Source organism: Neoarius graeffei, chromosome 13 (assembly GCF_027579695.1).
Source record: "Neoarius graeffei isolate fNeoGra1 chromosome 13, fNeoGra1.pri, whole genome shotgun sequence".
NCBI lineage: Eukaryota > Metazoa > Chordata > Actinopteri > Siluriformes > Ariidae > Neoarius > Neoarius graeffei.
This window is the reverse complement of record NC_083581.1, coordinates 43,825,156-43,841,689: the sequence shown is the minus strand read 5'-3', so window position 1 is coordinate 43,841,689 and position 16,534 is coordinate 43,825,156.

Genomic DNA, 16,534 nt, shown 5'->3' with positions numbered 1-16,534 from the left:
AAAGATATTTTTGATCTGACTTGTTCATGGCCTGTGTTACTGTAAAGTGAAAGCTCCCATAAAGTCACATGATGTTTTCATGCACACTCTCTCTCTCTCTCTTTGCAGTTTAGGTTCCACGTCAGTTATAATGAGCAACTAATTACCTCCTGAAGCATGAAGGAATAAAAAGCCTTCTTAGTGTGCTGAACATTTCAAATCCTGCTCTTAAAATGGCTCAGGTCCCATAATTACCACACTTTAAATTATTATGCATCATAGCACCTCATGTACCAGGTTTATAAAGCGTTTTTTATTCTCACTTTCACCAATACACTGTCTCTCTCTCTCTCACTTACTCACTCATTCATTCGATCACTATCTCATTCACTCAATCATACACTCACTCACTCACTCAATCACTCATTCAAAAATGTGCCGTAATATTCCAGTTATAATTTAAGGCCAAGTTAAAATTATGCTACTTAATTTTTCTGAACCATGAAGACCAACATTACTGTGAGGAACCATAATCATCTCAATCTCTTGAGTTTATTACATTCCATAAGAATGAATATAGAAAAGTTAATCCCACCTCCCATACTGCCTTACTCACTTGTAGCTTTGAATATGTGGTGACTAATTTCTTACAGGGCGGCACGGTGGTGTAGTGGTTCACACTGTTGCCTCACAGCAAGAAGGTTCTGGGTTTGAGCCCAGTGACCGATGGGGGTTCTGTGTGGAGTTTGCATGTTATCCCCGTGTCTGCGTTCTACCAAAGAATGATTAAAGAAGAATAAAGTTAATGTTTTGGAATGGCCAAGTCAAAGTCCTGACCTTAATCCAATCGAAATGTTATGGAAGGACATGAAGTGAGCAGTTCATGTGAGGAAACCCACCAACATCCCAGAGTTGAAGCTGTTCTGTATGGAGGAACGGGCTAAAATTCCTCCAAGCCAGTGTGCAGGACTGATCAACAGTTACCAGAAATGTTTAGTTGCAGTTATTGCTGCACAAGGGGGTCACACCAGATACTGAAAGCAAAGGTTCACATACTTTTGCCACTCACAGATATGTAATATTGGATTATTTTCCTCAATAAATAAATGACCAAGTATAATATTTTTGTCTCATTTGTTTAACTGGGTTCTCTTTATCTACTTTTAGGACTTGTGTGAAAATCTGATAATGTTTTAGGTCATATTTATGCAGAAATATAGAAAATTCTAAAGGGTTCACAAACTTTCAAGCACCACTGTAATTTGAGGATAACAGGAGCATGACAATCAGTTCTTCTTGGAATTTATTCAACAGCTCAGAACTTGCTTGATATTTTTAAAGTTCATACTGCTTTCGGGCTTGGAGTGTATCAAGACACCAGCTCACCAGTTGGCGCGTCCTCATTCTAACTGGTCATATTGTGAAACGATGGCTCATGTGCTGCTCACTAAAGATTCTGGAGGGTTTGGAATTAATTGTGAACGAAAGGAAAAAGGAAGAGCAGAGAGAACCTTGTGATACAGAATATGGATGAAATAATTATGTAGAAAGTGAGTTGTATGTAATGAGCTTCATATGAATGCCTTTAAGGCTGTAATTTTCATTCCTGTACTGAAGAAAGTGATGATGATTGGATTCCTAATCTTACCCAGCCTGGAGGTAAGTGTGTGTGTGTGTGTGTGTGTGTGTGTGTGTGTGTGTGTGTGTGTGTGTGTGTGTGTGTGTGTGTGAGAGAGAGAGCGAGAGAGAGAGAGAGAAAGAAAGATTATAGCAGTAAATATATACAGAATTCCCTCCAGTCATAGACATGTGTGCTCACTTTATTTATTTTATTTTATTTTCTCGAGTAGATTTGATCAGAAAGTATAACCACAATGCAAATATTATGTAACCAAGACAAAGTAAGGCTTGGCATACAGTACCATTCAAAAGTTTGGACACACACATTACTATGAATAAGTAAGTGTGTCCAAACTTTTGACTGGGACTGTACGGTATATTCCCAGCATGGATTTACACATAAAGAATGAATAAATAAAGGAATAATACACTCTGGTTAATGCTGTTTTCGCAAAATCATCAACAACAGGGTGAAACAGGAAGTAAGGGATGAGGTGTGTCAAAGGGCTCGACTGATTTCCACAAGAGCCGATAGTGTCGAAGATAGGCCATGCCTTCTACCGAATGTAAATACACTCCACAATGACTTACCAAAAGACTGACGTAAATAATAGGCAGTAAAATAAAACTGTACTGAGGAATGAGGGTGGCATGGTGGTGTAGTGGTTAGCGCTGTCGCCTCACAGCAAGAAGGTTCTGGGTTCGAGCCCAGCAGCTGGTGAGGGCCTTTCTGTGCGGAGTTTGCATGTTCTCCCCGTGTCTGTGTGGGTTTCCTCCGGGTGCTTTGGTTTCCCCCACAGTCCAAAGACATGCGGTTAGGTTAATATGGGACGGCCTTGGGCTGAGGTGCCCTTGAGCGAGGCATCTAACTCCCAACTGCTCCCTGGGTGCTGTTAGCATGGCTGCTCATTGCTCACGAGTGTGTGTTCACTGCTTCAGATGGGTTAAATGCAGAGAGGAAATTTCACAAGTGTGTGATGAATAAAGTTGTGCTTTCTTCTACTTCTTTTGGAAAACTTTTTGGAAATAAGTTGAATAAAATGCAGGGAATGGCACAACTACAACTGCACAAACAACATGTTTGACGCTAACTTGCTGCTACTGTAAAGCAATTTGTTTACAGTACACAGTTTGTTTAGGGGTGGGACAAATGTGTTCTAGAGAGTGTCTGATTGGATGAGTACAGTATGAGTCATTTTTCACCATTTTTTTGTGGCTATTTTTCTAATTTACTGACAGTATAAGGTCATACTGTATTTTCCTCTTTTCATTCTTATTATCTTTTTTACACTGGCCAAATAATTGAATAAACCCTATTTAATGGTTCTCTTCTAACTTGGAGCTGTTTGTTGATGACGTCATAGAAGTGGGGAAGTAGGGGCGACTTATTCTTACTGCAGTCGGGGAAGGGATTAAGGGAACCTGCTTGGTGTTAGTATAAATAAATGCAGTTAAGGGCACATGAGGCCACACCCCACTTCAGGCATTGAAAATTCCTGAAGCCCTATTCTTCCTACCTGTAATATACTGAAGGTCTGTGTCAAATCATGCTGGCAGGTCAAGACCAGATCCATGGTTTTCCTGACATCTGGAGAAAGTAGCAGTGTTCCCCTACTACACAGGTACAGCTCTAACTGTCACACATACAAACACGCACAAGTGTATGAGTGTGGTTCAGGCAAACCAGAGTTCATTCCATCTCATCAACAATCTTGTTATTAATGAATCATAAACTATCAAATAAAAAGAGTTTAATCTTAAACCTGGAGGATAAGTTCAACAAAAATGGTGTAATGAGCCTAAAATTCCTACATATCTCCTCTGATCTTACCTAAAATATTTTCTGTAAAAACTCACCCATATAATCCATCGATCCATGATCTGTAGCCGCTTATCATGTTCTACAGGGTCGCAGGCAAGCTGGAGCCTATCCCAGCTAACTATGGGCGAGAGGCGGGGTACACCCTGGACAAGTCTCCAGGTCATTGCACGGCTGACACAGAGACAAACAACCACTCACACTCACATTCACACCTACGGTCAATTTAGAGCCACCAGTTAGCCTAACCTGCATGTCTTTGGACTGTGGGGGAAACCAGAGCACCCGGAGGAAACCCACACAGACATGGGGAGAACATGCAAACTCCACACATAAAGGCCCTCGCTGGCCGCTGGGCTCGAACCCAGGACCTTCTTGCTATGAAGCAACAGTGCTAACCACTACACCACTGTGCCGCCCCACCCACATAATCATTTCCTGAAATTACACAGTGACTTTATATTGTTAAGTTCAGTTTGTATGCGGCATAAATACAACCCCAAATCAGAAAAAGTTGGGACAATGTGCAAAATGCAATTAAAAAAAGCAGTGACTTCTGAATTTACTTTGACTTGTATTTCATTACAAACAATATGAATGCAAGATATTTCATGTTTTGTCCGGTCAACTTCATTTCATTTGTTAATTTACATCCATTCCTGCATTTCAGGCCTGCAACACATTCCAAAAAAAAAAAAAGTTGGGACGGGGGATTTTAGGGCTAGTAATGAGGTAAAACAATTAAATAATGATGTGATTTGAAACAGGTGATGTCAGCAGGTGACTGTAATCATGATTTGGTAAAAATCAGTATCCAGGAAAGGCCTAGTCTTTAAGGAGCAAAAATGGGCTGAGCATCTACAGTTTGTCAAGAAATGTGTGAGAAAACTATTGAAATGCTTAAAAACAATCTCATCTCATTATCTGTAGCCACTTTATCCTTCTACAGGGTCGCAGGCAAGCTGGAGCCTATCCCAGCTGACTACGGGCGAAAGGCAGGGTACACCCTGGACAAGTCGCCAGGTCATCACAGGGCTGACACATAGACACAGACAACCATTCACACTCACATTCACACCTACGGTCAATTTAGAGTCACCAGTTAACCTAACCTGCATGTCTTTGGACTGTGGGGGAAACCGGAGCACCCAGAGGAAACCCACGCGGACACGGGGAGAACATGCAAACTCTGCACAGAAAGGCCCTCGTCGGCCACGGGGCTCGAACCCGGACCTTCTTGCTGTGAGGCGACAGCGCTAACCACTACACCACCGTGCTGCCCTTAAAAACAATGTTTCTCAAATAAATATAAGAAGCGATTTGGATATTTCACCCTCTATGGTCATAATGTCACAAAATGATTCAAGGAATCTGGAGGAATTTCGGTGCGTAAAGGGCAAGGACGCAAGCCTAAGCTGAACACCTGTGATCTCCGATCCCTCAGACGGCACTGCATCAAGAACCGTCATTCATCTATCGCTGATATAACCACATGGGCTCGGGATTACTTTGGCAAACCTTTGTCCAGCACTACAATACAGAGTTACATCCACAAATACCAGTTAACACTTTACTGTGCAAAAAGGAAGCCTTATGTTAACTGTGTCTAGAAGCGCCATTGACTTTTCTGGGCTCAGAGACTTCTAGGATGGACCATCACACAGTGAAAACGTGTATTCTGGTCAGATTAATCAGTGTTCCAGGTCTTTCTTGGAAGAAATGGATGCCATGTGCTCCGGACCAAAGATGAAAAGAACAATCCAGACTGTTACCAGGAACAAGTCCAAAAGCCAGGGTTTGTCATGCTATGGGGTTGTGTCAATGCCCTTGGAAATGGTAACTTACACTTCTGTGATGGCAGCATTAATGCAGAAAAGTACATTGCTGCCTTCAAGGTGACATCTTTTCCAGGGATATTTCAACAAAACAATGCAAAACCACATTCTGCACACATTACAAAGGTATGGCTGCAGAAGAAGAGGGTGTCTGTTCCCTCTGTCCCCAAGAGAGAATGTGTGGTGAATTTTGAAATGAAAAATATACACTAACAATCCCGTTCTGTTGCACACTTTAAGACCTGCAGGAAGAATGGGACAAAATAACAAAAAAAGAAACGCTTCATCACTTGGTGTCTTCAGTCCATAAACATCTTTGTGTGAAGGAATGGCAACATTATAAAGAGTTAAATGCTTTACTGTCCCAACATTCTGAAAATGTGTTGCAAGAATTAAAATTGAAAGAAGTGGTGTTTTTTAAACCCCCCCAAAAACAAACAAACAAACAAACAAACAAATACAGTAAAATTCACGAGTTAAAATATCAAATAATACCATTTAATAATCCCTTTATTTCGTTTTAATTTAATAAAAATTAATGCTGATAACATATAGGGACGGGCGGCACGGTGGTGAAGTGGTTAGCGCTGTCGCCTCACAGCAAGAAGGTCCTGGGTTCGAGCCCCGGGGCCGGCGAGGGCCTTTCTGTGTGGAGTTTGCATGTTCTCCCCGTGTCCGCGTGGGTTTCCTCCGGGTGCTCCGGTTTCCCCCACAGTCCAAAGACATGCAGGTTAGGTTAACTGGTGACTCTAAATTGACCGTAGGTGTGAATGTGAGTGTGAATGGTTGTCTGTGTCTATGTGTCAGCCCTGTGATGACCTGGCGACTTGTCCAGGGTGTACCCCGCCTTTCGCCCGTAGTCAGCTGGGATAGGCTCCAGCTTGCCTGCGACCCTGTAGAAGGATAAAGCGGCTAGAGATAATGTGATGTGATGTGACATATAGGGACTTCTCATCTCATCTCATTATCTGTAGCCGCTTTATCCTGTTCTACAGGGTCGCAGGCAAGCTGGAGCCTATCCCAGCTGACTACGGGCGAAAGGCAGGGTACACCCTGGACAAGTCGCCAGGTCATCACAGGGCCGACACATCGACACAGACAACCATTCACACTCACATTCACACCTACGGTCAATTTAGAGTCACCAGTTAACCTAACCTGCATGTCTTTGGACTGTGGGGGAAACCGGAGCACCCGGAGGAAACCCATGCGGACACGGGGAGAACATGCAAACTCCGCACAGAAAGGCCCTCGCCGGCCACGGGGCTCGAACCCGGACCTTCTTGCTGTGAGGCGACAGCGCTAACCACTACACCACCGTGCTGCCACCATATAGGGACTTGTTTTCATTAAATATTCTTGATGTTACTCTTAGTTCCTGGCCTAGTGAATTAACTTGAGGATGTGGTTTTGATAAATACATTTCAAAAATGTTTTTTTCCAAATTTATGGAATTTTCTTGAACACCAAATTTCTTGTGTAAACACTCATACAAACAATTCACAAATAAATTCATTTGTATCCAGTTTGATGAGGCCCATTATTTGTAATCTCAAAGTATTTATTAAATAATTAATAATAATAATAATAATAATAATAATAATAATTTTTTTATTTCTCTCAACACTTATTTGTATCTTACATTACTCATTACACCGAGATTCTTGTGTGTGTTTAACCTTCAACTCATTTTTTTGTCAAACACATGTCGTTGAACTGGATCATATTTGTGCTCCATCCTTCCATGTGAATTAAACATTTCAGAGTTTCAATGGTATCAAAAGAAAACGCAACCTTGAAGAATCTGGAATGTATTGAGAGAAAGTAACTTGGATTTGTGTGAAAATTAATACTGAATTGTATATGGTGAGCTACTAAATGCTAATTTTTTTCGACTCCTTTTCATCTAAAATCTAACTTATTATGACGTCTTTATGATGACAGAACATTTTCTTTCTATCTCTCTTCTGTAAAGAATCAGAATGAAACACAATGAGGCGATGTGGCATTGCTCTCCAGACTTTATTAATAATTCATAAATCCACCAAAAATCCTGATTTGTTCTCACTCAGTGCGTTTACATGCACATAGAGAAAATCGAATTTCTGCCGTTGCTCGACTGAAATCGAAGTTCTAAATGCCATGGAAACACCTTAGCTCGGCTGAAATTGAACCGAACTTGATTTCTCGTAATCGAGATACACGACCTAGATTATGCGATTGTAGCCGAGCTACTTAGTGCATGTAAACCCAATCGAGCTACGTAGTCCAGCTACTCAGGAGCGCAGATAGGATTTTTGAACTGGGGGGGACTGAGCTGTCAGCAAATGATTACATTTTGTGTGTGTATATATATATATATATATATATATATATATATATATATATATATTTTGTGTGTGTGTGTGTGTGTGTGTGTGTGTGTATATATATATATATATATATATATACACACACACACACACACACACACACACACACACACTACCATTCAAAAGTTTGGGGTCACTTTGAAATGTCCTTATTTTTGAAAGAAAAGCACTGTTCTTTTCAATGAAGATCACTTTAAACTAATCAGAAATACACTCTATACATTGCTAATGTGGTAAATGACTATTCTAGCTGCAAATGTCTGGTTTTTGGTGCAATATCTCCATAGGTGTATAGAGGCCCATTTCCAGCAACTATCACTCCAGTGTTCTAATGGTACAGTGTGTTTGCTCATTGCCTCAGACGGCTAATGGATGATTAGAAAACCCTTGTACAATCATGTTAGCACAGCTGAAAACAGTTGAGCTCTATATGGCCCTTTTCCACTACCCTTTTTCAGCTCACTTCAGCTCGCTTCAGCTCACTTCAGCTCACTTCAGCCCGACACGGCTCGCGTTTCGACTACCAAAAACCAGCACGACTCAGCTCGTTTCAGCCCTGCTTAGCCCCTAAAACTCGCACCGTTTTGGAGTGGGGCTGAAGCGAGCCAAACTGTGCCGAGTGAGGCTGGGGGCGTGAGCAGACACTCCCCTGTGCACTGATTGGTGAGGAGGAGTGTCCTCACATGCCCACACATGCCCCGCGAGCGCGCTGGGATCTGTAAACACCACAAACCCGGAAAAAGAATAATTACGAATTACGAGAATTTCTGAAGCCTTATGTGCCTCGGCTCATCTATACGCTCTTGCCAGTATCTGTCCGCGTTGTCGGTGACAACAAGCCACAGCACCAAGACCAGCAACACTAACGACTCCATGTCCTCCATGTTTATTGTTTACTATCCGGGTCGTGAGACTACCGCTTAAAAGCTCACTGAATCAGTGACATACAGAGCATCATGGACGAGTTCACGGAGCGCAAGGCTCGTCGTATGCCCTTCAAATAATGCGCGCAGTAGGCTATTGATGTTTTATTATGAGCCATGTACAGTATGTCGCCTAATGTTTTTTTGTTTCTGAGTTACATGTTCGTTTGAAGGACTTAATGTACAAAATAACATAGTTGCACCCCGTAGTGTTGAAATTGGTAAACACAGTGCATTCAGTGAGGTTTGCACCGCCCTCCTTTTATTTCTGACTCTTCCTGTCACTGTTGCAACCTCTGAGCGCTCATTCGTATGCCCTTCAAATAATGTGCGCAGTATAGGCTATTGATGTTTTATTATGAGCCATGTACAGTATCCTAATGTTTTTTGTTTCTGAGTTACATGTTCGTTTGAAGGACTTGATGTACTAAATAACATATAGTTGCACCCGGTAGTGTTGAAATTGGTAAACACCGCAGTTGCGGACATTTTGTAGCCTAAAATGATGTTATGATAAGCTTTAATAAAGGGCCCGGTCATTTGCCCCGCCCCCGGCCCGGCTCTGACTTGTTCCGCCACTGTCACTGATGTCACTGTTTGCGCTGCTTAACGACATCACCTGACGTCCACCCAATGTGTCCACCCACTTCCATCCAGCACGGTTCAGCGCGGTTGTAGTCGAAATGCAACTCCAACAGCCCCGCTCAGCTCGAGTCGGCACGGCACGGCTCAGCCGCGTTTGTAGTGGAAAAGCGGCATTAGAGAAGCTATAAAACTGACCTTCCTTTGAGCAGATTGAGTTTCTGGAGCATCACATTTGTGGGGTTGATTAAATGCTCAAAATGGCCAGAAAAATGTCTTGACTATATTTTTACAACTTATGGTGGTAAATAAAAGTGTGACTTTTCATGGAAAACACAAAATTGTCTGGGTGACCCCAAACTTTTGAACGGTAGTGTGTATACATGTTATTTCACCTCCCTCACTGCCATCACCAGGAACTACCTGCAGGCCAGGACAATGATAACATTTTAACATAGCCTATGGAAATCCAAAGTTTACACATTATCATCACGCACAGAAATTGCAAAACTGCAAAACTAGTTTTAAAACCGCTAAATTCCAACTGTTAACCATAGCGAGAGGCTGGGCTACGTGTGTGTGTGTAAAGTGTAAACCAGTGCATCCTGACTTTCTAACTATGCCTGTGTGTTGTGTGAGCGGCAGTCAGTCAACAACTCTTCGCAAAGTTTCCTTATGAAACAATATGCTCGCTGAAATTATGGCAGGGAACGCCAGATTAAACATTAAAACTGCCTTCTGAGCACTGTATCTACAGGCTGCCACCGAAAGAAGGAGGCTACCAGAAAGGCATCTCTACTCCGTACGATTTTACTTTCACTACGACATTAATTTGAACAGACTATCAAAAAATTGCAAGGTGATATGATAAAGTAAGGCACAGTTTACTTACAGTCGTTTTTTTTTTTTTGAAAAAACGATGCAATCGTTTTCTGCCTTTTGGCACCCTTCATCATGCCGTGTTGGGGTCCTGAACTAGGAGCTGTCCCCAATATGCCTGTCAAACTTGTGGGTAACCATAGCAACCAAGCTCGAGCTCGCAACCTGTGCAGTCTGCGCAGTTGCAACTGTATATACTGCTGTGCACCTCAATAAACCGAATGATAATTAGTCTTTTGATTTGTATGCAAAGAAAGACAGCATAGATGTTTTTTCCTCCCTATAAGTGGGGGGGACCGAACGAGGTGAATTTAAATCTGGGTGGGACGAATCCCCCCCGTCCCCCCCTCTATCTGCGCCCGTGCAGCTACTTACTTCAGCACTGCCCCTTCCGGAAGTGACGAGTGACGAGACCACAAGCGGGAAACACAACAGCGTCGGTCGGCATGACAACGAATCATGACAATGGCATGAATCTTTTCTTTTTGTGGCATTGTTTGCACTGTTAAAATTTAGCTCACTTACTGTATCACCAAATACATCTGTACGGCTGTTGCATAGCTGTGAATTGTGTACATAAATAAGTCATTGTATTTGTGTGTGTGTGTATATATATATATATATATATATATATATATATATATATATATATATATATATATATGTCCAACATCTGAAGAATGTCAATAAAAACAAAACAATTGAACTTTTTGTGTGTTTATTAAGACATAAGTTAAATTGTAAGCAAAAAATGGACTTTAGAAAAATATTTTTTGTAAGCAAAAAAAAAATTTTTGTAAGCAAAAAATGGACTTTAGAAAAATATACAATTGCGCAAAATAAGTTGTCTTACAAAACAGTGGTCTGCGCAGGACAGTTTGTAGCCATACAGTCTGTTAGAGCAAGCCTAACAGCTTGAGCACGGAACTTGTGAACACGGATAACTTTGTTTATACTCTTGAATAGCTCTTCTTCATGATGACAACCGGAAGTGTACCAACACGATGGGGCGTGTAGCGCCACCTGTGGCTCGGGTGCACAATGTACCTCACACAATAGCTCGATTTCCTTGTGTGCATGTAGGATTGGATTTCTCTGGCACCCCTGCTGGGACCCTTTGCTCGATTACCGACAGCAGCTCGATTTGGATGTGCATGTAAACACACTGACTAATTCTACAGCACCACTCAATTTGTACACCTTTAAAAAAACTATTTTAGATATTTTTAAATTAATGATGAGCACTTTGAAAGAAGCAGGAAAAGTGTTCAATCAAAATGATTTTATATTGTAGTTTCAGTGTTCTTGAAGAAACTTTCGGAAACTCAATCAGCTTCATTAGGACCATCATTCAGGTTTAAGCAAAAACTTAATAAGTAGTATGTTTATACATGTGCATTTACTTATTTGATTATTTTATCATTTTAACCATATGTTTTTCTCAAAATGTTTTTAAAACTATAAAAAAGGGAAATTTATGCATACGAGGACGTCCAAAATTTTGACTTTAGTGGTGCACAGTGCGTAGCGTCCACTTCTGTGATGCACGATATCACAATATAGTGTCCAGTATAATGTAGATAACAAACTGTCAGCTGAACAGGACTGCTGCACTAAAAACTATTACAGTTACAAACTTATAAACTGACTTGGTTGATCATTTTATTTAATTGCTGCAAAAGGTGTAATGTAACATGGAAACATCAAAAAAATAAATCTGCAAAAATAAAGATTTCTTTTAAAAATATTAAATCAGGCGACACGGTGGTGTAGTGGTTAGCGCTGTCGCCTCACAGCAAGAAGGTCCTGGGTTCGAGCCCCGGGGCCGGCGAGGGCCTTTCTGTGTGGAGTTTGCATGTTCTCCCCGTGTCCGCGTGGGTTTCCTCCAGGTGCTCCGGTTTCCCCCACAGTCCAAAGACATGCAGGTTAGGTTAACTGGTGACTCTAAATTGACCGTAGGTGTGAATGTGAGTGTGAATGGTTGTCTGTGTCTATGTGTCAGCCCTGTGATGACCTGGCGACTTGTCCAGGGTGTACCCCGCCTTTCGCCCGTAGTCAGCTGGGATAGGCTCCAGCTTGCCTGCGACCCTGTAGAAGGATAAAGCGGCTAGAGATAATGAATGAATGAATGAATGAATATTAAATCAGCTGCTTCCATTCAGCTGCCTTTAATTTCTTATTATTAAAAACATAATTAAAGCTAGACATAAAATCAGTGAAATTTGGTTCCCTCTGAAATGTGGTCATTGTGATATATGTTTATTTCTATAATATCTCCCCCAAAAAAATCCAGGTCATTCTGTGACTGGAAAGTTATTTAATTCGAGGGGATTCCCTCACAAATAATGTGCATGAAATCGCTCACTTCGTGTAGTCAAGCAGACAGAGGAAGTCCATCCCTGTGTCTGAAATCGCTCACTCGTTCACTACTCCCTACTCCCTATATAGGGAATTACTATATAGAGGACTATATAGTGAGCTCATTGGTAAAATGAAAAAACGTTTTCGGACACTAGTCCGTCGCGCTGGTATTTACATCATTACTGTCGCACAATTAAAATGTGCCAGATCAGTCAGCTGGTGGATTTTCAAAATAATAAATACATGCATGTGTTTTTGTGATAAATACATATTATACTGAGCACATTTCCCACATTAATCAATAGAAAGTACCTGCATCTTTCAGTTTTTTTTTAAATCAAGGCTGAATACTTTCTTCTTTGCTGCTGCCTTTTAGTCAATCAAATTTGAGACTTTTAATTTGATTTCTTTCAGCGTGACCGCAATGCATGATGGGATATATTGCTTTGGTTAGTGACCATTGGTTGTACACTACTTTTCATGATGCATTGTGGGATACTTTGAGTGCACTATATAGGGTGTAATAATCCTCACTATCGTTTTAGACAGCACTACAAAATGGCGTCCTCACTATATAGTGCTCTATATAGTGAATAGGGAGTGATTTCAGACACAGGGCATGTGTGCATCCCTTCTTCTTCTTCTACTTCTTCTTCAAGTTTCAAATCAAATCAAGTTTATTTGTACAGCACTTTTAACAATAAACATTGTCGCAAAGCAGCTTTACAGAATTTGAGCGATTTAAAACATGAGCTAATTTTATCCCTAATCTATCCCCAATGAGCAAGCCTGTGGCGACAGTGGCAAGGAAAAACTCCCTAAGACGACATGAGGAAGAAACCTCGAGAGGAACCAGACTCAAAAGGGAACCCATCCTCATTTGGGCAACAACAGACAGCCTGACTATAATATTAACAGTTTTAACAGGTATAACCCTCAACTGTCCTCATGGGGCTGTCCTTCACAGGAGTGGGGCGACAAAACCCCGACCAGACACAGGGCACCAGGATGGACCAAGCAGGTCCGAGGGGCAGAAGAGGCCAGCATCTCAATCCCAGGACCAACATGCAACCCAGAGGGACAGATGGGGGGGGTGGGGGGGGAGAGAGAGAGAGAAAGAAAACACGTTGTTAGGTATGCCCTAAAAATGACAAGTATTAAATCTGTGTGGTAGGCTCGCAGAGACGAGAGTCTTTACATCAGGCATAACACACAATGGCATGTTAATATGGTAAAATATATCATGACCTGCTCTGGCTGGATGCTTGATTGGGTGATGGGAGCACACTCCTCAGCAATGATGAGATGCAGATGGGACCCTTAGGGCTGGCCAAGACAATTCAGTTACATTTCACCGGGTCTGGGACATGCGACAGAATGTCTGACAGCCGATTCCCTGTAGGCTACGATAGCCAGTCAAGGTCTCCACCGTCTCCACCAAAAGATTTCCTGTTGACTCCATGTAACTCAGAGGGACAGATTTGGGGTGGGGGGGAGGGAAAGAAAACACAGGTGGTTAGGTATGCCCAATGTCACCTGAATAAGTAGGAACAGTATACATATTGCACCGAGTACAAGCAGGGACTCCGGCAACTAACTATGACAGCATAACTAAAAGGAGAGAGCCAGAAGGTAACACAGACATGAGGGAGCCCTGGGACATAAAGCAGCCAGCCACTACACCTGTCAACAAACTCGAGTGAGCAAGCGAGTGGGGACTGACAGCATCCATACATCCCAGTTTACCAAAACACTCTATGTCTGAGGACCCTCCAGATCTACTCCTTTACCTCATAAACACCATTAACAAAAGGCTTGACTAAACAGATATGTTTTCAGCCTAGACTTAAATGCTGAGACTGTGTCTGATTCCCGAACATTACTTGGAAGGCTGTTCCATAACTGTGGGGCTTTGTAAGAAAAGGCTCTGCCCCCTGATGTAGCCTTCACTATACGAGGTACCAGCAGACAGCCTGCACCTTTTGATCTAAGTAGGCGTGGCGGGTCATAGAGGAGCAGAAGTTCACTCAGGTACTGTGGTGTGAGACCATTTAGTGCTTTAAAGGTCAATAGTAGTATTTTATAATCAATACGAAATTTGATTGGGAGCCAATGCAGTGTGGATAAGACAGGCGTGATGTGGTCATATTTTCTAGTTCTAGTAAGGACTCTTGCTGCTGCATTTTGAACTAACTGGAGCTTGTTTATGCACTTATTGGAACATCCAGACAGTAAGGCATTACAATAATCCAACCTGGAGGTAACGAAAGCATGGACTAGTTTTTCTGCATCATGCAATGACATTAAATTTCTTATCTTTGCAATATTTCTGAGATGAAAGAAAGCTATCCGGGTGATGTTATCAATGTGAGTTTCGAATGAAAGACTGGGGTCAATAATCACTCCGAGGTCTTTTACTGCTGCACGTGAAGAAACAGAAAGGCCATCCAGAGTTACTGTGTAATCAGAAAACTTACTTCTAGCTGCATGTGGTCCTAGCACAAGTACTTCAGTCTTGTCAGAGTTAAGTAGAAGGAAATTAATAAGCATCCAGTGTCTAATGTCCTTCACACATTCCTCAATTCTATTAAGCTGGTGTCTCTCATCAGGTTTTGCAGAGACATACAACTGTGTGTCATCAGCATAACAGTGGAAACTAATACAATGTTTACGAATAATATTGCCCAGAGGTAACATATATAGAGAAAAAAGCAGTGGACCCAAGACAGAACCTTGTGGAACACCAAACTTTACCTTGGTACGTCTAGAAATATCACCATTTATATCAACATACTGATAACGATCAGTTAGATAAGACCTGAGCCAGGAGAGGGCCATTCCCTTAACTCCCACAACATTTTCTAGTCTATCCAGAAGAATGGAATGATCAATGGTATCAAATGCTGCACTAAGGTCAAGCAACACAAGTAGCGAGACACAGCCCTGATCAGACGCCAACAGTAGGTCGTTTACTACTTTAACCAGAGCTGTCTCTGTGCTATGATGAGGTCTAAATCCTCATCATAGCACCTCATCACCTTCTTCTTTTGGGTTTTATGGCAGCTGGCATCCAGTGTTGCATTACTGCCATCTGCAGGTTTACCTTGACTGTGCACTGACAGTTCCATCATTCTGTCGCTAAACAAACAGCTGATCACACCGAGGTGCTCGCTGACCGCCGATATTTATTAGTTTGGTCCTGTGTTTCCTTTCCTTCGCAACATAACGTCTTTTCTTCTCACTTTCTGTTACTGTAGTCGGTCTTTCACGTTTCATTCACACACTCACGTCCTCCATTTTTCTCTCCTGTTTCAAATTTGTATCCCACAATGCCTTGCACAAACAGGGAAAGCCCACCATGTGATGCATGACGTAGTATCTTGAATTGGGTCATGGTGAAGCAGGAAAAAATAGCGGAGAATTTAGGGCCATGTGGCCCTAAATTCATTAATTGTTCTATTTAAAAAAAAATGGAAGTCTGCGATTCGAATTCAGTAGCTTTCAGTCCACTAAACAAAAATAACTGGATGTCAGGAAAAATTAATTTTATGACCAATACTTGAAAAATCTGAAAGGCAGTCTAGCTTTTAAAAAAAAATCACAATACCAACATCTCAGAAAAGTGTATCATGAAAATGTATCATGACATCAATATTATATTGTCATATTGCCCAGCCTTATGTGCATGTAGCTGTTTGTTTCGGGGAAAACAATTTAATTTCATGTAAAAATTAAAATACACACAAAAAATATATGAAAAAATAAATGTTAACTCAGAAATAAATTAATACATGGGCACTGATTTATTTATTCATTTTTATTTGTTTCATTTATTTGTTGATTTGTTTGTTTGTGTGTCTTAGAAATTTATTTGAACATCTGCTTTTATCAAAATGTCTTTTAAAATGAAAAAAAAAATCAAACTAACATGAGCAAATGTTTGACTCATTTTATATATAAAGGGAACAATTCTACAAAAATAACATGCATCCAAATGTAATTAATCAGCCGAGACATGTTTATTATCTGACATTTGCTTCTTTATTTTATTTATGTTTTCATCCATCCTTCAATGATCTATAATCTGATGACTAAAATAGCCACCTTTATTTACAAAATATAAATCAAAAGTAGATTTAATCAACATTTCGATGACTTTCAGAC